The sequence below is a fragment of the Epinephelus lanceolatus genome, chromosome 19 (assembly GCF_041903045.1).
Source record: "Epinephelus lanceolatus isolate andai-2023 chromosome 19, ASM4190304v1, whole genome shotgun sequence".
Taxonomy (NCBI): Eukaryota; Metazoa; Chordata; class Actinopteri; order Perciformes; family Serranidae; genus Epinephelus; species Epinephelus lanceolatus.
The window spans coordinates 6,035,180-6,058,412 of record NC_135752.1 but is presented as its reverse complement, the minus strand read 5'-3'; the positions used below and the strand labels follow the sequence as shown (position 1 = coordinate 6,058,412).

The following is a 23,233-nucleotide window of genomic DNA, read 5'->3' as shown; positions in this document are numbered from 1 at the left end:
GTCTATATCCACCCTGTTGATGTCATTGTCAGTTGAGGAGCATAATTTTAGGTTACAGTCAAAATGTATGATCAATTATATATGTAAAATTGAAGGTAACAAAAAAAGATCCACAAATGCACTCTACTAGAATAATGATGGTGTTGAGTATGAGAGCTCACCAGTGTAATCAATAAGATTTTTTGGTGATAATGGCTGCAACTATGAGTTTACACACACAGTCTCAATCTAATAAATAACCCAGGCAAAAATTGACAAAGCTTTACTTGAAGTAGTTTACACTTAGGTTTTAAGCCTAATTGAAACAGTGAACAGGACGATGGCATTCCACTGGCATTGATTGGGTTAATTTGTAGCCAAGTTCTGATTGGTTGACTATTTCTCTAACCAGTGGAAACAGCCATCAGTTGGAAATGATGGTTGACTGAACAACTCAACAATGCCATGTAGTTTGTTGAGGTTTGTTTTTTTTTTTAAGTATGCCAATGAAGTTTAATTGAGTCCAATGACATGTACCTCTACCACATGACTCATCTGCCCAGGCCCCAGTGAAGCTATTGACACTGTGCTTGTTTCCTTTTTCCATTCTGTTAGCAGTCATCTGGCAACTAATGTGGTAACTGCTACTCTGAATCAGATGAGCCTCTGATCAATAGTGTCATAATGTGCTGGAATCAAGTAACTGGAGGAATTTAAATATGATTGGCTTTATAAGAATTTACGTTTTATCTCAAACAGTTGCTGAATAAACCTGAGTAATGAAGAATTCACCTTTATCAACCATATTTTTATCTTTAAAATAGCCGTCTACCTTCTACTGAAATAACTGAGCGTCTGGGACTGGAGTGTTTTTTTATTGGTGTTCTTGGATCAAGTAGCTTTGTTCAACAACTTCCTGTCAAAGTCTGAGATCTTCCAGGGGCCCCTTGGGGCCTCCGTGTTCTTTTTGGAAAGACTCCTGGAGAAAAGAGGAGAATGTTTATAGTTTGAGCTTTTATCACACAATTAATGAGGTTGCCACAGGACATCCAGAGAGCAAGAGAGAGAGAGAGACAGAGAGAGATATTGGTAGCCTGATAAACGTCCACAGTGGGCTGGAAAACCATCTGTCCAGGTCTTGCAGTAGACAACGATACAAATTAGTACATGTATACCATTTAATTTCTTACAACCTCTGGAAGTGTTTTAAAGACTGTAAAACAACCTTGTAAAACTGCTGCTACAACTTAAGTTACAAGCCGTCACCTACTGAATCATGTCCGCTAACGTGCACACTTTTTGACTGCAATGTATTTCTACTAAAGATGCTGCAAAAAAATCACTAAATTAGATATTAATTATATCTTAAATTTTACCTCCATCCTCCTTTTAAATAAGGCACCTTATGAAAGTTGCAATGTCAAATGATTTACTAATGCTTTATAGATCAGTTATCCACCATTAATAAGAACAGCTTTTAGGCTGCCAGCCAGTGAAAAATCTCTCTGGCTGGTGCTTATCCTTCTCCAACATAACATTTGTGTATTCTATTTTTTTTTATTATTATTATTATTTTTTTTTAGATTAATCAGGAAGATAGTTACAATGGACTTTAAAGGTAGGGTCTGGAGGATTTTCCAGTTGCTGTTTGTAAACACACATTCAAATTTGGCCCCTCCTATCAGGCTCAACTCTCCCAGGTGTACGGAGCCTGGAGGTACGGAAGAAGGCTTCACAGAAGAGGTTCAGGCAAGGCTCGCGCTGGTGCACGCTCAGACACGCTCGGGCACGGCACCTGCGCTCTCTCATTGGCTGGGGAAATCTCCGCCCAGAAGCGGTCAAGCTCACAAAACCATCAAAATACAGTTAAAGGGCAGGAGCTCTGCAAACAGAGTCACCACCACACATGAGTAGAAGCCCATAGGTGATGATTAAGCAGGATTTCATTTGTATATGTCTATATTTTGTTTTGTTTGAAAATCCTCCAGATCCTACCTTTAATATTTAAAACTGCAGGCTTGATGGCTCTATTAGAAGGTGAGTATTTAGGTTGTAAATATTTGAAAGGCCATAGGGATTTTTAACAACCTGTTAAGCAATTAAGATGTTGCTCTAATTAATGGCTTAAAAGTAATCTAATAAGCATCGATGGTAATCTCAAAGATTGTCATTTTAAATAAGTTACAATCTATTGCAGAATAAGGTAACATAGTAATGACTGAAATTATGGCCCACTGATGAAAATATTTTAATATTTATGTATTTGCAGTAGGGACACACCATATTGGATTTTTTTTTTTTTTTTAATCTAATATGCTGATATATAACAAGTTATTTGACAGATAACCAATACCCATATCGATATATATTCACTTTTGATAGTCATAAAGCCAATAGTGGCCAATACCGATGATTTACTGATATTATTAGCATGTTGGCCAATTCTGATCATTCACCGTTCATTTTAAGGCCAGTATCAGCTGATATTTGATGTGCTCATATCATCTAGCATCTGTAACTTGCAGTATTACAAACGGGATGTCGAGGGCAACAATCATGGAGAAAATGCATTATTAAGTTACTACTGGTGCAAACTGAACATTTCCTGCTGCTGCAGCTGTTCAAATTAAAAGCATCATCAACCGGCAACAACAGGAGTTGACTTTCATTATGAAATAGTTACAGGAAATGCAATGTGTCTTTATTTTTTGTTAGTGAACCTGGCACTTGATCTTAAATCAAATTGGCGTCTTGGCATTTTTTGACAGTTGATCAGTTTGAACTATTTTGAAGAGTAATGAAATAGTCAAGTGACAGGCTGCACACCTCCAACTTAACCTTTGACTGTGCCCCACTGTCAGCAAACTCATGCTGTGTGCAGCATAAAGTCAGATCCCAGTTGCTCATAGAATGATGGAAAAAGGTCAATTCTTGTCTGACTTCTTTATTTAAACCATAGTAATTTGTTGTGCTGCCGCCAAAACTCTGTGGCATTTAGTGTTAAATCTAGGGCTGTTAATGATTAATTTTTAAAATCATGAAAACTGCTGAATTTCAATAGTTGATTGCAATTAATCGCGTTTTTAATCCCATGTTAAAACTCCATTGTTTTGCATTTCAAAACGGTTTTCAAATCCATATTTAAAGCAATTCCTACCAGTGTCTTGATAGAGAATCTTACAACTGCAACTAACTTTGCATTATGATCTAGACTTGTAGATTTGTTTCTTTCAAATCAGTGCTGCACTGCTACAACAGTGTGATCTTGAAACTATAATCTAGAGGTAAGGGACAACTTTAAAGTGCTTATTCTGTCAAATAGTGTTTCCTTTCACTTTTTCACTCTTGAAAGGATTACACTGGCACTGTCTGTGCCAATTGTCTTCACCTTCCTCGCAATGTCCCATTTCTCTGCAACTTCAGAGAAGTGCTGGGCACATTTTAGTGTCGTTCTTCTGTATGTTGAACCTTTAATGCAAAGGAGTGCAATGTACAATCAATGTCAGTATGGCGTGCACTTACCCTGAGATAATTGTGATTACTCACTGATTTTCAGGACTTCCAGTTAGTTGTTTTCTCTGATTCATACAGGTCCTGTATGTGTGAGACTATTGTTCTTCATGACGATTTTGCATATGACTGGTCACAACATGCCATCCTGAAGAAGAAGAAGAGTCTCTTAGACTCAAGTTTTCCACGGTGTTGACTGGTCTGCTCTCAGTGGCTACCCATTTTAGCAAGTTCTGTAGTTAAGTCATTCTGTTTAGTTTAATCCACATGTCTGTGGTGCTTCCTGCACTACGAAATAGTGCTTTACCAGCTTTGGCGATATGGTTGCCCACTGACATCAGTCTGATTAGCTGCACCTGTGTGCTCAGCTCGTAGGTGGTAACTCAAAATCGAAGTACTTACTTAGTGATATTCAAGTCCGTTTGACACAAGGTGCATATTACTTTTTACGTGTCAAACTAGCCATCTGGGAGTTTTTAAAAGTGAAATGAACCATTCAAAAGCACATGATGTTGTTATTTTCCATCACTGCTGCAGCAGGAAGCAGGGAGCCACTTCGGCAACTTGACTACAGTGCGTTGAAGGGACAAATAGCACGTAATTAGCGTTATTAAAAAATATATAAAAAATGCGTTATGTTCAGACCTTAATCGAATCACAATTAACACATTAATGCTGACAGCTCTAGTTAAATCTCATTTTCTGTTACCACAGTAACTACAGGAGTTGCCAGATCAACTAAGACTGGAATCTTTAAAAGTGCCACTGGATATGAACTTAAAACCTTTTATAAAGACTGCCTTTATTAGACAGTAGTACCATCTTATGTTTTTTTTTTTTTTTTTTTTGCTTCTGCACAGGGGACAGCCATGGCCCTAATGTGTTCAGGTTGTCCATCCTGCTCTTGTTATCCGATATTTCAAGAATACCTCAATGGAATTTCCTCAAATTTGGCACAAACATCTGTGTCAACTCAAGGATAAACTGATTCCAATTCGGTGGTCAAGATCACAGTAACCTTGCGTCTATATCATGTTTGTGACAGGATAACTCTGGAAATCCAGGAGGGATTCTCCTTAATTTTGGCACAAACCTCCACTTGCACTCACGGTTGAACAGATTTGATTTTAGAGGCCACACATTTTTGCCATAACTCAAGAATTCAGAGGCTAATTAGGACACAAATTCACACAAATACCTAACAGGATAAAATAACAAAGTAATAACATTTCATATCCAAAAGGTCAAAGGTCAACTTCACTGTGACATCTTTATGTTCTGCAAAAACACATTTCTGTCCATTGCCAAACGTCATATCTCAGCAACAGATGGGAGACATTTGGTCTGATACTGAATTGGTGACTCTAATCTTGGGTGTCCACCTCAAAACTGTGCTGATTGTATAGATCTTCTATGCTGCCGGGTTGAAAATGTGTGTGAAGCATCCATGTTTCAGAATTTGTAGCTTCTTTGCAGCAACATCCATATTTGAAGCATTGTCTCCTGTCATGGTCTGGACATTTGTTGTGCAAAGTCGTGAAATCCAGAGGAATTATCCAGTCATCAATCAGAGTTGTTTCATGCTTGATCTAAACTGTTGTGTCTAGGCTTTCTGTAGTGATGATCTAATCTCACAACGACTGATTCATCAGATTGTTTTTATCATGAGGTTTATTCTGGCCTTAGTTTCCTTTTAAAAACTTGCTTACACTTTAGGTTTGTCAGCTCTAATTTATTACCTCTAAAAGTAAAAGTCTGGTGTTGCATCAGAAGTTATAAATTACAGTCACTGATTTCAGTGCCAAACGGCACATCTGCAATACAATACCAATGATTCCTGCTGGTGGGATAAGAAATCTTAGAGAATAAACTCTGCTACTGCTGGAGTCCAGCCATAGATGACTTATTTGAACAGCACAAAGAGCTCAGCATCATCCGGTACAATATTTTTACTATCATCCAAAACATGCAGCAGTATTATTCTTAGTCTAAAAGTTTACTGATTAGCCAAAAATGGAGGGTAGGGGGACTCTTGTCAGCAAGTTTTAAAACATTTGCACTGAAGCTCTGTCAGAGGTTTCCCTGGAAACCAAATATTTAAAGAAAATGGAAACATCAGCCTTTAGGGATTTTAGCTTGAATCAAGTTCACATAGAGGCACTGGTGAGAAGTTACTATCTGGATTATGTCAAACAAGTTAAAACCAGCTTGCCAGTTGTTTTGTCTGTGAAACAGAATTCAAAAATGTACAACACTTTAAGCATAAATTGTGCATTCAGTCTCCAGTTGTTCCCAGTATCCAGGCTTAGCAAATGACAACATCCCTCAAATGAAACAGATCCAACACAACCAGTTCAGGCTTTTCCATGATTTTGCTCTCAGAGGGGGGAACCTTGAAGCCTTTGGCAGCGACATTACATGCAGGCCTGTTTTCTTGTTTGACTGTGACCACTGCTGAAGTTACATAATACTAATGGATCAACATGCATGCTGCCTTTCCAGTGTGAAAAAAGAAATTCAAAAGCATAAAATAGTTTACTACCTCAGCGTAAAATGTATTTCCTACATAAATGCTTTTACATCAAATCAAACCGCATCTCTCGCTTTTGCAAAATATGTCCATAGCTGCAGTAAGGAAACCTATCAATGGTCACATGTGTTTACCAATAAAAATGCACCGATCCCTCTTTTTTATGCCTCTGCCGGTGACAGTTGTGGCCAGAGGCATTAGGCTATGATTAAGGGTTGTTTGTTCTATATTCGTGAATGTGATACCTCAAGAACACATTGAGGGATTTTCCTCAAATTTGGCACAAATGTCACTTGAACTCAAAATGAACTGATAAGATTTTGGTGGTAAAAGGTCAATGGTCCTCATGTCTGTCCCATTCTCATGAACAAAATATCTCAAGAACGCCTTGAGGGAATTTCTCCAAATTTGGAAAAAACATCCACTTGTACTCGTTGATGCACTGATTAGATTTTTAGAGGTCAAAGCTCAAGGTCACTGACTTCAAAAACACTTTTTTGGTCATAACTCAATAATTTATACATTACAGAACTTCACACAAATCCCTTTAAAGATGAAGTGATGACCTTTTATGTCCAAAAAAGGTCGAAGGTCAGCTTCACTGTGACATCATAAAGTTCTGCAAAAACACATTTCTGGCCATTATTCAAAGTTATGACTCTGTAAAAGAAGGAGAGACATTTGGTTAGATACTGAATTGGTTATACTGATTTTGGGTGTCCACCTTGAAACTGTGCTGATTGTATAGATCTTCTGTGCTGCCGGGTGGAAGATGTGTGTGAAGCATCCATGTTTTAGAATATGTTGCTTCTTTGCAGCAACATCTATATTTAGATTACTAGGTGCATTACTTTCCACGTTTTAAAAAAAATATTATTTATGTTTTTTATTTTTTGTGTGCGAATTTTGATTATTTTTGCACCACAAAGTGGAGCAGCACTCCTATTTTTGTTGCATTCAGTACTTTGACAATAAAGGCTTTCTATTCTATTTCTTTTTTTAATCCACATTTTCAGTCTGCCCATACAAAACAAAACACTAAATGTAATGCCAACATTTTGAAAAAATCTTGAAAATATCGCAAAAAAGTTTTTCTGCTTGGGGGAAGTGGAAAAGTTTGTGTATCAATAAAAGGTAGATGCGACAGAGTGCAATGGAATCACATTCAGCAAATAAATAATGAATTATCATTACCGTCATTGCACATGCCACTACAAGCTCTAGTCATTGTCTCTGATTGGAATTTAACATGCTTGTGTATGCACACAGCACTGTTGCCAAAACTCTCCCGAGACAACATAGTCGTAATAACTCTCTTTTGATTGTCCAGTGTGCATTTCGTAATTATACATTTATTGTCTTCCTTTGTTTGAGGTTTGACTAGCGCTTTTTCAATTGCGTCACCTCGTTGCACCCTCTTCTGCAGTGGCACATGACTGGAGAAGTAGCACATCTACTGCTTATCTCCACAAACCAACTCCCAGTATTTGCATAACAGTAGTGGATGGTAAAACACATAAATCTGCATTTTGCAGATTTTCTGAAAATTTTGTTAAAATATGTGCTACGTTCAGATGGAAATCCAACTATTTCTTACTGCCACAGCTATATATGAGTCTGGACAGACATGGATGTAACCTGCAGCTTGACTGGTTAGTGGAGGCAACAAACGGTGAGGTGATAATTCTGTTTTTTTCCTGATACCTACACTCAGGGTCTAAACAGCATGGTTACTGTTCATCCTGGCTACTGATCAGATACCATTGAATTGTTAGTAATAAGAGAAAAGTGACAAATTCTGTCATTTGAAAGGCTGGAACCAGCATGTTTTGCCTAAATAAATAACTTCAGTTAATGCTGATTAATTAACAAAACTGTGCTGATGATTGTTGGTGCCATTCTAGGCCTCTCCAGTGTCAGCTACACTGATAGAGAAATCACTGGGAGGTATGGTGGGTGTCATGCTGTAGACACATGACTCATGCATGGAAATAGACTTGAAATTTGTCCATGTGTTCCTTTTAGGAACATGAAGTCAACTGATGATACTCTGAGGTAACATTTAACATCCTCAGATTTCAAGAGAGAAAGGAAAACTGGTGAAAAAGACGTGATTTACTCATCACCTCCCTGTCTCCAGATAACCCCTGAGGTGGAATGACATCCAACATTTACACTGAGAGAAGAGGGGAATTCCTACTTTGGTCCTGGAAATTACAAGTGTTAAACACTGGCAAACAAGCATAGAGGATTTCCCCAAGCTTTTTTTGTTTGTCTTGACCAGAGACATAACTCAGTGGGCCAAATATTAGATTTCAAAGAACTCCTTTGGGGAAAAGCTAAGGAAACAGATCAAAGGTGCCATGAGGGTATCCATGTCAGCCTTACCCCTGACCTGCTAACATCTCAAACACGGACAGTTTAACTCATACATTCAACGCTTTAATTTCTCTTCAGCAACACAGAAGTTATGTGTTTTGATGTTAGACAGGTGGCAAGTCAAACCAAAGGTCAAAACATTTTTTTCTTCCCTCTGGCCCTAAATCTTTTTTAAACTAAAACCCTCTTATTGGCTGACCTTTAACTCGTCTTCATTCAGTCTTTTTAGCTCGCAGTATTTTATGTTCAATCAGAAATAAATTGACATTAATGGCCTAAATTTATTTTAGGCATGACAATGTGATGTCATTGCAAATAATAAATAGGAGAATATTCATTTCCAAATGAAATAATACCCTTCATGTCATAAAGTCTCTTGTATGGCACGGTATTACGGTCAAAATGGCAAAAAAGTTGTGTTCCACCATGATCTTTTCCATTCTCGGGACCCATCGGCTGTATTCGGCGTCTGACTTCGGGCAGATGGCAATGCAGCCTCTGGGGGCAGACCCCCGATTCTTTGGCATTCTGGTTTGATTTGGGCGGAGGAGGCGAATTTCCGTTTCCGACTTCCGTTTATATATAAGTAAATATGCTGAACCATTGCTGTAGCAGCTAAGCCTAACACTTAAAGCCACTGAGGGGCTGCATAGACAGGCTAAAAACTTAATCAACGCGCTTGCTACCGTACGACTCTAACTTGTGTCTAATGAAACGACCAGTGTCTAGTTACGCGTCTTCATTGGATGCTTTCTTTATTTCTCACTGTCTCCAGGATCTTCAATAACGTGCAAGAATTCATTTAGTGCAGATAAAGTCCATATTTATTTCACCAAACAAACAAGAAAACGTGACGGAGTGGAGCGGTCGAAAAACTGTGTGCTCCTCCATCTAGCAACACCTGACACCTGTCAGAAAGTTCCTACCTATGTAGGAAGTTACACCCAACACAATGAGGACTCAATTTGTTGCTTACATACATTCACATAGAAATAGCTCCTACACTTGCGATGGATTCAGAGTTTTCAGTGACGCCAATTATGTTCCGCCTCGTTAGTTCACCGCACGGACTGTTTAAACTGCAGCCAGCTCAAACGTGATTGGTCAATATCACGCGGACTACAAACAGCCTACAACTGGAAACCAAGGTTCTTCTGCTCTTCTTCTGGAGGCAAGATCTCCGGGGTTTGCCTACAGACTCTATATACAGACTCTACATTCAGTGAATGTAGAGACTAGATCTTTTCATGTTATGCACAATATTTTCAATGTCATAATGAGATTTTTCTGAGTATTACTACATCATCACTTTATCTTGTGTATATATCATGAAACTGTCGTCTTTAACAAAATCAGTGTTGCTCATTAAAACAAAAAACATCTGTTTGAAAAACATACTGAATTTTATCATTAAAGCAAAAGACTCTTTAAGTCCAAATTTTAATGAGAAAAAACTTTTTCCCTATTTTAATCTTATCAACACTTAAAGTTAGGGATGTACTGAACTACCAATACCAATATTTAAAATAACAATTTGACCAATATCCGATACCAATACTGATCTGTTTTATTGTTGTTGTTGTTAACTTTATTTTTCTTGTTATTTAGTCCCCCTTTTGTGCCAGGGAAACAAAGAAGTCATCAGTATATAAAAAAACTTAACTGTTTTAAAGTCAATCAGCCCTTCATTACACTACCTTTGAATAAGCGCAACTTCAGTTGTACGTAGTTATGAAACAACCTTCAAAATAACTTCACACGAAAAACCTTTAGAAAAATTACTGCTTCAAAAGCCTCCCCCTGCTGATTTCAACACTAATTTGTTGTTCACAATGTAGTATTATCAGGGAAAAAATGGGGTGTGTCCTCTGAAATGTTGATGGTTGATGTAGTGGCATGAGCTATGTCCTTTTGTCCAGATGGTGTCCCAGGGAAGATCTCTATCTGTCCCAGACATGCACTCTGTTATCCCCAGGGTGGAGGGATGCCATTGGTCTTCTGCCCTGCTTTTTAGCCTGCGAAAAGTTGCTGTGACAAAATGGAAAAACATCGGCCACTGCCATCCGTGAATGTTATCCTATTTATCGATAGGCCGATACTGATATGATATGTTGCTGATAAATCGGTGCATATCTAGTCCCTGTGTGATTGAATATGTCAAACATATGTCATAAACCAGTATCAGAGTATTTTTACATTAATATGCCTGTTTTCTCTTTCTGTAAAACAGTTTTAAATGTTTGATGACTGATCGTGCCCACAGTGGCGTTTACAAAAGTTCATCCAATCAAATGGTTGTAGTGGCTAGCTAACAGAGCAATATGGAGAGAGATAGGAAGAGATGTATGTTTGGGTATCTGTGGGCAAAACCTTTGTTCTAACTGTCAAAACAATCTCTCCCTCAACCTCTCCCTCCAGGCCAGGGAAGTGTGAATGGAGCCAACAGTCCACTGCAGCTCTATATGGTACTAAACTCTAAGCCTGCCCACTTTTAAACGGTCCAATCAAATGCAAAGGATTTAAATCCTTCATGTAAGTGTACGCCGCTCAAATATTCTGTTTCATTAGGAAAAACATCACAAAGCAGAATCTAAAGACACTCTAACTTCCATTTCACAGGGATGTAATCCTTTATAATCTGATAAATTGGAATGTTGTTTCACCAAAAAGCTTCTATATTATGTCTAAAAATTTACATATTATTAATCTTGATATAGGCTGTTTCATATGTTACTCATATTATTTGTGTGCCTCTGAGTAATTATTGTGTGTATTTTATGTCAGATTAGATTGGAAACAAGAGGCTGAACAGATTTGTTGATTTTGTGGAATAATGGGAAAGTTTAGAAAAAATCATTAAAATATAAAAGATGGTGGTTATGTGTAAAGGAAAAAAAGAAAAATTGCAAATATGTTTTTGTCATGGTGGCAATATTGCTGCAATATTTGAGTTCAAAATGTAATTACATGCCCATGAGAAATATTGATCTCATAAATGTCATTTAAAAGAAACCTGACATGTGCATCTGTTCATGTGAAACATTTCAGATTAATTAAAAGATTTCATCAAATCCATTTTAAATGATCTTGTTCATTGACTAGCCCTGAAGTCTATTTGACAAAGTGCAAAAATCTATGAACAAATAAAATAAATCAGTCATCTTTTACAAGCCATCCCAGTTAACTGGTGGAGACAGTAGATTATACAGAACGTGCAATAAAAGTAGAGATGTTTGGTATTAAAACTTCCATCCAAGTGCAGGACAGCAGCGTTCAGACTGCTGTACCCAGACAAGCGTGCCAGCTCTAATCCCTCTCTGTCTGGAAGCACTGACCTCTTTTGTTCAGTTGATGGCTTATTACCGGTATTGATTTTGGCTCCTTTATTTTACAGACTTCCTGCAGGGAGGCAGATGACCCAAGCACATATCAGCTACTGTTGGCTACACCAACAAACGGTACTAATTTCTTCTGCTCAAGATTAAGTCATTGTTTTGGCTTTTAGTTTTGCTTTTAACAACAGAATGAGAACTCCATTGATGGATAAAATGTTGTGTTACTGGATCATGTGTGATGCTCTTGGATTTAATTCTGCATATGTTTTTGGCTTTGTCTTCTGGAGGACACAGTTTCATCTGCCCCAGTTGAATCTGAGCTGAAGCGGACAAAACGTCTTCTACTGTAAGTGCTAAGAAATGACTGGCTGACTTGTTTTTTTCTGCAATATTTTGGGTAAATGGACAAAATTTATTGTTTATCATAATTCTTTGGTCTTACTCAGCTGATGATGTATTAATGCCATTGTTGAATAAATCTGAAAAGGAAAAGAAAAAGATTAAAATAAAGGATACATTTGTTCAGTGCTGTGTCAAAAAATTGTACAAAGAATATTTAAAGATGAGTAAGTGTATGGTTATCCTCAGTTGTTGAATGAAATTAAGTACATTTACCCAAGTGCTATAGTAAAGAGCATTTCCATTTTATGCAACTTTGTACCTGTACTCCACCACAGTTTGGTAGCTAATATTGTACTTTTTACTACACTAAATTAATTTGACATCATTAGTTACTTGATAAAATAAGATTATTAATACAAAATAGAAATCAACTAATAAATGATGATGTATTGTTATGGGTTAAGCTATCCAAAGTAGCCTGTATAAAGTAGATTAAATAAGCTGCACCATAGTTACATGTTAATTCATCACTAATTACAATGCATTGATATATACTGTTTATCAGAGGTCTCAGTGTTTTTTCAGGCCAGGGACCCCTATAGCTCAAAGAGACAAAGCAAGGATCCCCTACTACATATATTGTAAAAAAAATAAGTTGCAGTTGAGATAATTATCCGAATAATTTTGGTTCTCTTGTTTTTGCCCGCCTGTAACTGTTAAGTCAGCAGCAATTGTAGAATGGCTAGATGTGTTAACATCACCCTCTGCACATTCACTGGTGGTGTCTGAGGTTTATGGTCTTTTGCTGGTAAAGTTCCAAAATGACCTATTGTGACTCACAAGAATGTCTGTACACTTGGAATAATAATACAGCTAATTGGTATATGTTGCAATAGTAACTGTTGCTTACTTGTTCCCCTTTGCGTTATAGATATGTGCTGCGCAGTGATTTAGCGTTAGCTGGCTCACATGGTTGCATAAGGATTATGGGTAACAGTTAGCCTGTCATTAATGTTGTGTACTGTAAATTAAATGTATTTACATTTTATGAATAGGTTGATTTATCTTTGCTAATAATATCATTTCTTCATGTTAACATGTTTATGCTAACGTAACATTGACTGCCTTCTTCCATTACAAGACACATGACCGTTAATAAGCAGATAACGGCATTCTATTATGATAGCGGCCAGCAGAAACAGATTGCCGACAAGCAGCTGTTGTTAAAGGACCGTCTTTGTAAGCTGCTCTACACCTTCTCTCTCTGACCCGTTAGCATGAGCTAGCAAAGCACAACGTGATCTCGTCCGTACTCATAATCATATTTTTCCACTTGGCCAGAACCCCGCAGAAGTGGTTAACATCTGATGCTGGGCCATTAATCTTACACTGTCACCAAAATAGTTTAACTTTGATGTTCAACCTGTCCCTAACAGTTTGCTAACATTAGTTATGTGATGCTAATAGTTAGCCCCACCACTGTGTCTGTGTGACTGTGTCCCAGGCACAGATCTACGGTACTGTAGCAGAAGTTTCATGATAAAGAAAAATGGAGAGAGTGGTAGGGCAGGCAACTGAAAGCGAAGACTACCACCACCCTGATGCAGGGCATCCATATACAGAGTAAATATTAAAGCTACTCAAGCACATTTGCTCACCCGACAACAAGACTGTAGTCATTTCAGTTGTGGACCAAACCGCACACAAAGTACTTAGAGTTCAGTAGAGTCTTGTACGTTTTCATCTGCTTATTGTATAACGTTAGTAACATCAGGAAGTCTGTAGGTCAAGGTAATTTGTAACGACAATCGTGTCCACATTGGGCAAATCAGTCAAGCTGTGGGAAAATCACTTTTCTTCATTTTGTATACCAAATCCAATATGAGTTTCAATTTTCTGATTATACCTGCTGCCTGCAGGTTCATGCAACCTTTTAAGCAGTTGTTACGTAGTCATGCTCCCGTATTTCCAATCCACACATTATATGGATTTATCACTTCCTGCCCTCCATCAGAATTTTGTGCGTCATAAGAGTCATGTGATTGCAAACAAGCTATACAGTGTGTGCAGCTCTACACTGACATGACATTCTACCCATTTTAAATAGTCAAATTTGCATTAAAGTTGCAGTGATTGGACAAAGTTCGCACAGATTTTGCAGCGGGCGTTAATTCGCAACATGCCAACACCCTTGAGGGACTATATAACGCTGATAATCACTACTAACAATATTTAATAGTGCTAATAATCAAAACAGGTGTGACAACACTGCTTTTTTGAGCTGTCTACTGTATTCAAGTGAAGTATTTGCACACCACAGTTTGCCTTGGATGGCTAGAAATACAAATTAGAGTGTTTAGAGGGCCCCCTTCAAAGAGGTTTTTATCTTAGATCTTAAGTTGCAAAATGTATTATTTCATACGAAGTACTTAGTTTTATTGTCAAGACAAACACCAGTACATCTGTCATTATCCAATGTCTAATGACTTAAAATATCCTATACTTTTAGAGAGCAGAATTATAGAAAACAAAGTTTTACAACACTTGATGTTTTCTAGTTAATAGCATTATACAAGAACAGGGGAAAGTATAGCCCACAGCTGTACTGTAACTTTGTCTATTGTTTAGGAGTTGTTGAAAACAGCAGCTGGCTGATGTGTTCGGAACATCTGGTTTAGACCAACGACATCCTCTGTTCAGGCTCCCTGCCTCGCTGAGCTTTCCCCCAATCCCTCTCTCTGTTTGAGATGTTTGTGTTTCCTCACCATGGTTTTAGAGTCAGCAGTCGTTCTCCTGGAGATGAACGGTGGCTTGACGCAAACAGAAAAAGATGCTATATGTCACCCCAAAAGTATGTTAGAGTGCAAACTGTAGGGGTCAAATCTCAGTATTCGCAGGGTACCAGAAACCAGTTTGTGACTGTGACACTTTTACAGAATGAGAATGAGAACTGGTAGAAATAGTATTCTACCAGCATACCAAGAAATTGTCAATAGTGGGCTTTTATAAGAAAGATGATAACTAGGGCTGCATTATTTTCATTTTTGATTAAGCTGCTGATTATTTTGTCAGTGTGTGGTCTATAAATGACAGAAAACTGTATAAAATGTCACCCTCAGTTCCTCAGAGTAGATGGTCAGTCTGACTAACACTTCAAAACCCATGTTCCCATGTACAATAAAAGCAGGAAACCCTTATATTTGAGAGTTTGAAAACATGACAGTCAACTGATTAATTAATCAACTAACTGCTCCAGCTCTTGACAAGAAAAGTGCACTCAGTAAAGTGCAGATCTCCACAAGTCAGCGGCTCAATAGTCCCAGAAGCTAATGAAAATACACGCCTCATCTATTTTTGATGGAGCCCCGGCACATTGCACGGTCTCCTGCTAACATGCACTGTTTGTGAAGTATAGATACAATTTTATTATGAGGATGAATGTATTTTTAATATGTAAAACACAGCCACAAATCTTTCATCCATGTCATTCATAATTGGACTTTTAATGGTAGTAACTTTGTCTGTAGGCTACAGCACAACAACGTAGAAAAAAGTGATGTGAAATTGTTAAAGTTGCTTTCAGGTCTCCAATCAAAGATAATTTTCATGTGAAGAATTTTGGTAATTTTTTTTAAGCCTGGTCAGCCACTAAAATAGACTAAAATATCTAAACAACTACTTGATGGATTGCCGTGAAATCTTGCACAGGCATTCATGTAAATCTTACCTACTTTGGTGATGCCCTGACACTTCCTCTAGCACCACTATGAGGTTCAAAAATAACTAGTCAAATATGTTGACCAAATACCTGCAAAATTAATGACATTCCTGTCAGCCTAAGCTGTGCTTTATGTTTATGTTAGCATGCTAGCATGCTAAACTAATATGGTAAACATTTAAAACATTATACCTGCTAAACATCAGTATGTTAGCATTGTTATTGTGAGCGTATTAGCATCCCAACATGAGTATTTATCGGATACGGGAGACCGGGAAAAATGCCAGTCACTTTTTGTTAGAGCTCAAGATGACATCTTGTTTTGTCTGGCCAACATTCTAAACACTACTGTAGGCTATATTAAATTTCAAATGACTTGACATGGTTTTATTCAGTTAGTTCTACTTATTGTGCAAAAATGCCAGATGAGTCACTATCACCTCTTTAATCATCCATTGCAGCAGCTACAACCTCAGCAACTCATCACTGAATGTCTATTAGAGGCATTATGTTTACCACTGAGTCTCCCTTAAGTTCAGGTTGTAACAGGATGACTGAGTGAAGATCATCTATGAGTAACATGGAAATGTTCCACTTCCCACAGCCACCCACATCTAAAGGCAGCAGTACAGTTAGTTGTCATGGCAGCAGCAGATTGTTTTGGTTGGTTTGGGTGGGTGAGGTTGAGGCTTTTAATGAGGGAGACATTTTTATGAGTCCACTTTGTCATCAGAAATGTCTCTTCTAGAAGAAATAGGACACACTGACCTGATGTCAGTGTCACCACAGAAAACCGTTAATTCAAATAGTGTCATAAAACACTTAATACATTAATAATACGGTGGTTATTTATCCCCCAAAGTATACTTTTTTTTTTTTTTTTTAAATTTTATATACTTTTATTAATCCCCCTGAGGGGAAATTCAATTTTTTCACTCTTTGGTCATTAACACACAGGTCCAAAAGACACACATGCACAAACAGGACCTATACATGCACAGGGTGGAGGGATGTCGGGGTGGTGGGGCTGCCTTGGTCGGGCGCCCCGGGCGGTTGGGGAGTTCAGTGCCTTGCTCAAGGGCACCTTGGCAGTGCCCAGGAGGTGAACTGGCACCTCTCCAGCTACCAGTCCACACTCCATATTTGGTCCGGACGGGGACTCGAACAGGCGACCCTCCAGTTCCCAACCCAAGTCCCTATGGACTGAGCTACTGCCGCCCCAATATATGCCTTATAGATGTAATATATATCATCTGAAAGCTAGGAACCTGGAGATTCAATTTGGATGCGGCTCAGCACTGTGTGTTAAGATTTTCTAGTCATAAAACTGTCTTTAACATGTTTTGGTCAGACACCAACTAAAATTTTGAAAGGGCTTAGAACATTATGATGGAAGTACATGATGGCCAGTGCCATGCTAATTTATGCCTCATACGTTGTTGCAGCATTATTTGGGCTGATACCATTTGTTACACAGTTTGGGTGCTACATTTAAGCATGGTTTACCACTTAAGAATCCATACAGATGGTCAAAGATCCTTCCAAAATATCACATTAAGACATCAAGACCTTGAAAAATCCATGCTGTGATTTAAACACTTTTGACATTTGTAAGTTTCTGTAAGAATAGCTTTTTTTTTGGCAATTGGATGCTGAGAAACGACTTTATTGTCCATATACCTATGAAAGCGATTCATCCTCTGAATGCCCAAGGTCTGTAGTTCGTGGTTGTAAAGTTTCATGAGGCTGTGATTATCCTAGAGGCCACAATAGGTCATTTTATAGGTCAGTGATGTCAGTTTCAAAGAAATTGTCTCACTACAATGAACTAGCTACTATAGGGGACTAACATCATTACACATGGATAAAAATGGCCTCACTGAATCCACCAGAGTCTCATCTTTCCAGTCATACCCAATTTATGTAATTCCAAGATGGTTTAGAGACCCCGTATGCAGAAATATTCAAATACCATAAGTGAAAATAACACATTTATACTGAGTGAAAAAAAAAATCTTTCTCTATGTGTTGCTAAAATAGCTTGGCCTGGTGGCTCTGACAAACTGTAGCTCATGCTTATCATTCACTTGACCATTCATAGTTTACTGCTGATCTAAAGTCCAGCTCACCTGCCCCTCCGGAGTGCAGACACACTGTCGCTATCTCCTTGCTCGTCACACACACCACACAGAACGCTTCTGTAGCAGTGTCAATACAATACACTTATCAAATCCAATCCAATCCACTTTATTTATATGGCACATTTTAAAAACATAAAAGTTTATCAAAGTGCTGCACACTGATTTACAATACAGAAAAGCGTAATGAGAATTAAGATAAAGATACAGATAATAAGGATAAAAATAATTTATTATTACTTATTCCCGACAGTGTTAACATTTAACTTTGTTGTGTCCTGTATTGTGCCTATATGACCAACATGGCATCTTTATCTATACCAGCTCATTCTCATCTGCATTTCCCCAGGATTTGAGTTGTTTTGTCTCTGCTACTGGAATTACAGGGTTGATTCACGTCAGCCTGATTTGTTCCAGTTTAGTTTTAGTATTTTTTTCCTTGTACGTGGATTTTGTTTAACCTTTTCCTTCAGTTTTTGTTGTCTGTCTGTTTCTGTTTTTCTGGAATCAGCCTGCCAGTAAAGCTTGCTTTTTGTTCTGTCATCCTGCCTGCCTCATGCTCTGCATTTGGGTCCTTCTCTGAACTGTGAATTGTGACAAGTAAAGCATTTTCCTGGCAACACTCAGTGAGTAAAACAGTGGAACAATGGAAACAAAAGACTTGAAATGGCCATTGCTGAATAGCAGACTCTTTTTAGTGGGTTAGATTGATCAAAAATGTTTGTTGGCTTCAGTTTGTTGTGGGTTGATTAGCATGAAGCATGAGTGAAGTAAGCCAGAGAAAGAGTTTGACGAGAGGTTTGTCAAACAGAAATTAACTTCACCACACATATTGGGCCCCTGGGTTGTGGTAAACGCCACATCTCATGATTCTGACAGTTTTGAAGAGGATTACAGTTTCTTGATCTGAGGTACAGATCTCTTCCACAAGGACTTTAAACTACTAAACGTCTGACTTCATCTCTGGAAGAACTTCACTCGTGTACAGCAGGAAGACTCGGTGGTTTGGTGCCTGCCACAGTCTATGGCATGTTCACTGTTGCGTTTCCCTCCTTGCAACGAGGCTTGATTTGGCCCTGAGAAATGTATGAATTGGAACTTAAAGGTATTTGAAACTTTAAAGAATAGATTCACATCTTTTGAAGTCTATTTTATTACAAAATCATCTGCCCTCATGTACACTGAAAGACTTATTGGTTGCTGTAATATTTCCCTCATGTCTACGCTCTTGTGAGGCCTTCCCTGACATCATGTCATGTAAAAATGCTGTCTAAAGTTCAGCTAAAGCACACAAGGGGCCTTAACGTATGCTCACACATGCATGAAACTGACATTGGTGAATAATCCACTCCCGTTTGCTTCCATTCAGTGCAAGTGAGGGAGGAAATAAAACATTTATTTCCAGTCGCAAAGCAAATTTGCATCCTTGCATCATCTGGAGTTCAACTTTGGTGAACTTTGACTAGCAAAGTTGCAGCCTCAACCAATTGGCAAAGAAGTGTGAAGAAGGCATAGGTTGCTGTCTTGTCTAACCAGCTGACATTATATGATACTGGCCATTAAAATACAACCTGCCCCACATGAGAGATGCTGCCTGGTAGGCAGTGAGTTTGATAACATCATATTTCATCATCATATTTTGTGGTATTTATTAGCAAGCTGGCTAATATTAGCTACCAAGCTAGCTTTCTGTGTGCTTCACATCTGGCACTGCCCACATTCAGAAGAATATTGCATGAGCAGGCGATGGTCACTCTCTTGCTTTCGCTTCCTTGGTTTGTATCAGCATGAGACACCGTGGATTGGCCCTCCATAGATAGCATGTGAGCTGTGAGGCATGCACAGAGGTGTCTGAGCTCAACCTAGTGTTCGTTGTAATATTCTCGGAAATGCAAGGCAGCGTACAAACAAAATATTCTGTGGGTAATCAAGAGGTCAACAAGTGTTACCACAGGGTCGTTACCGGAAAAGTACTGCATCAGTAATTCTAACTGCTGCTTAACTTACCCCAGGTCACCACTGTTTCCTTGAGGGTGTTTTTTTTTATTTTTTACTTTTTACAGTGGTCTGTAACACACCCTGTGGCAAAAAGCCTCTTCTTTCCCCAGTGTGGTGGGATGTTTCTCTCTAATAATTTAAGGCAATTTAACTGTCCCTGTTGTCTCTCAATGAAGAGTCATAGAGATGTCTGTACAGGTGAACTTGCTAGGCTAGTCTTCTCTCCGGGTTGAACTAAAAAGCACAGTGTGCACAGTGAATGCCTAGATAATAAAATTCAGAGGTGTAAGACCAAGAGTCGAAGAGCTGGAACAACTTTTGGAGCCTTCACATTTGACGCAAAAATGGTTATATGGAATTTTCTGGCGTGCAAAGCTCACCCCAGACAGTACTATAAGTTAGCAAGTTTAAACACATCATTGGGCAGCCTCTAGCTCACCTGGTAGATTGTGTACCCCACATATTGTAAGCTGAGTCCTTTGCGGCGGGCCGGGTTCGACTCCAACTCATGGCCCTTTGTTGTGTGTCACCTCCAGCCGCTCATCCACCTTTCCTGTCAGTCATACGCTGTATTATCAGTGAAGGCAAAAACAAAAAACGCCCTGCAAAAGAAATAATAATAATAAAAATTTGTAATGACCAAACCGAATCACATGGGTGCCTTCCAAAATAACGTCCATTTCCCTCTTTCTGTATCCCTGTAAAGTGTGTCTTGTTTCCGGATGAGCCACAGAGAAGGCACCATAAAGCTCGGCAACACTGTACTTAGGCATAGCAATGCTTTGTGCTAAATGCTAACATCAGCATGCTATGATGCTCACAATGTTAATATTAACATGCTGACTCATAGCATGTTAATGATCTGTCTTAGTAAATGGGATTAGTTTTGCAGATACTTGGTCCCAGAACAAAGTATAAGAAAATGTAATGTTGACATGCTGCTTGTGGCACTAGATGAAAAGTCAAAGGTCTACCAAAGTTATTACATTTCTTCCTGAAGGGGAACAATAATGAGTGCACCAAATTTTGTGGCAATCCATCTAACAGTTGTTGAAATTTTACTAAAAATAAATGTAGAGCTAATGTGGGTACCAGAGGAAAACTCAGGGGATTGCCAAAATTAGTAAGCTTTGTCATCTTGGGACCATACAAATTTTCATGGCAATTTCTCCAGTGGTTGTTAAAATATTTCACTTTGGACCAGCTGACACTGCCATTTCTTTTTCCAGCCTGCTGGCATGGCTAAAAATACATACTTTATTAGCACTGGTTAAACTTGGATTGGATTTTTAGGGCTGTGGCATTCATCTCACAGCAGCAGAAAGGATCTCTTCACTGCCAATAGACAGGAGCCACCAATAACTCTTTTAATGTAAAATAAAAATGTGAATCTATTCTTTAAGCTCTTTGCTTTATTATCGTTCTGAGTGAGAGCCAAGTGATAATAGCTGTTTATAAAGTTTTGATTACATTCCATTTGCTCTCCAGTAATCAATCTGATTAATGGACACTTGGCACAGCGATGTTTAACTTAAAGTAGACATGTTTATCCAGTAGTTTGACCTGATCTAATGTTTCCAGTAGCTTGATAAGCATGACATCACCTCTCCTCTTCCCGGCTATTGTGTTTAGATCACAAAGCAGCTGTGTCTTGATAACTCGCTGACCTCACTGTTTGAGCCATCCCATCAACAAAAATCCATCTTTATCTTAGCTCACATGTCTCACTCTGATAGTTGGTAACATTCTAATTGAAATTATTAGAGTTGTCTCTTTCGTATTTGGTATTAAGTACATGAAAAATCTCTTTAAGACAAGGATCTCTCCTGTAAACAGTAAAATGTCAATCAACTGTTTGAAACAATAACACTGAAGTCTTTTGTCTAGTTTCCAAATTTAGAATTACTCAAAGAGGTAAAAAATATTGTTTATAAATCCAAAGCTGAATATGTTTTATTGCTCCAGTTTTCCTACAAATGATGGTGACTGAGCATTATTGAAGTGTTAATCTTTTGGTGAAAATATGTGGAGTTGGAGAGGCTTTCTGGAGAGTTGCATGTTGTTGTGGGGGAAATACCCTCTGCTGATTGGCACCCAGTTTTCTTTCTCTTTCTCTGCTAAATTTGTCTTGTTAATGACATGACCTCATGTTGTAAATATTTAGTTGTACCTTGGTCTGTTGTTGTTTCCTACCACTTTTTATACAAAGAGAATCATGAGCAAAAAATGTTCATGGCATTGACGCATCTAGGGTGCTGAAGTTTCCTCCTGTCGTGACTTTGACTCATTCAGGCTGCAGCCTCCTCTGCCTTTAGGGCCCAGACACCTAAACTGACTAACCCTAACTGGCATCAAAGAACTAGTGGCGACAAAGACTGACTGCTGTTTTCCCTGTGTTTCAGCCAGAAAGTTGCACCTGGACACACTGCAGACTTCAGCCAATGGCAAAACCGTATGTCCATTCTGTGCCTGTGTGAGAGGAAATAACTCCATAGCAGCAGAAGGCAGTATTCTGAATCAGCATTAAAAAAGGGAAACCAGAAGGACCATTTTAAGATGCCAGTTAGCCAGTTAGAACAGTAACAACACAACCCATTGCTAAAAAGAACAAAGCAAAGTTATTGTGCGCTAGCAAACAAGAACACAAACAATTACAAACCTTTTCTCCTAAAGAGCTCAATGGCAAAAAAAAAGAAAAAATGTCATACAAGAAGTTTGATTTGGTCTCAAGCCCTCTTTGCTTTAGCTGTTTATTGCTTTTCTCACTTCCATTTTTCTTCTCATGCACTGAGTTGAACTGCCAATCAGAGTGATGTTATTCACACACAGGCTCTGCTGTTTCCAATTCAACAAGCTGAATCAACTGAAAAAAAAAAAAAAAAACCTCTGACAAGGGCGGACTACTGCCAACACCGCGGGACACACTGCAAAATCTAGGGTGACAGCACTCACAGATGGCCAGAAGCGGACCGATGGCTGACCGTAGGCTTGGTGTGTCAGGGCCCAAGAAGCTAATGCATTGATCCAAGGAGACCAGCTGACCAACTCACACTGCATGTATGCCATAACTTTTGAAGGAACAAAATAACATGTCTGAAGCTGCCAACACAGTAGAATCGACAGCAGATGAATAAACTGAAGAGAAGGATCAACTTTTGCACTTTCCTATTTAAGTTATGTTGATGGCATTTGAAAAGGCAGACCCTAGCCTTTAGAGCACAGTGGACGCCTGGACGATGTACATGATTTTTGTATTACCATACAGGTGCCACAAGTTGGCAGTAGCTACAGTATTTAAATACCA

At 38.5% G+C, this 23,233-nt stretch overlaps 1 protein-coding gene across 1 annotated transcript in view; it reads left to right on the top strand.

Annotated features, from left to right (window-relative positions):
- The first annotated feature begins 11,956 nt into the window (after positions 1 to 11,956).
- tnca (tenascin Ca) overlaps positions 11,957 to 23,233 on the top strand; it is an 84,255-nt gene continuing 72,978 nt past the window's right edge. Inside the window, exon 1 of the mRNA XM_033646807.2 lies at positions 11,957 to 12,079. The gene's annotated coding sequence lies outside the window, so the exon portion shown is untranslated. The remainder of the gene's footprint in view (positions 12,080 to 23,233) is intronic.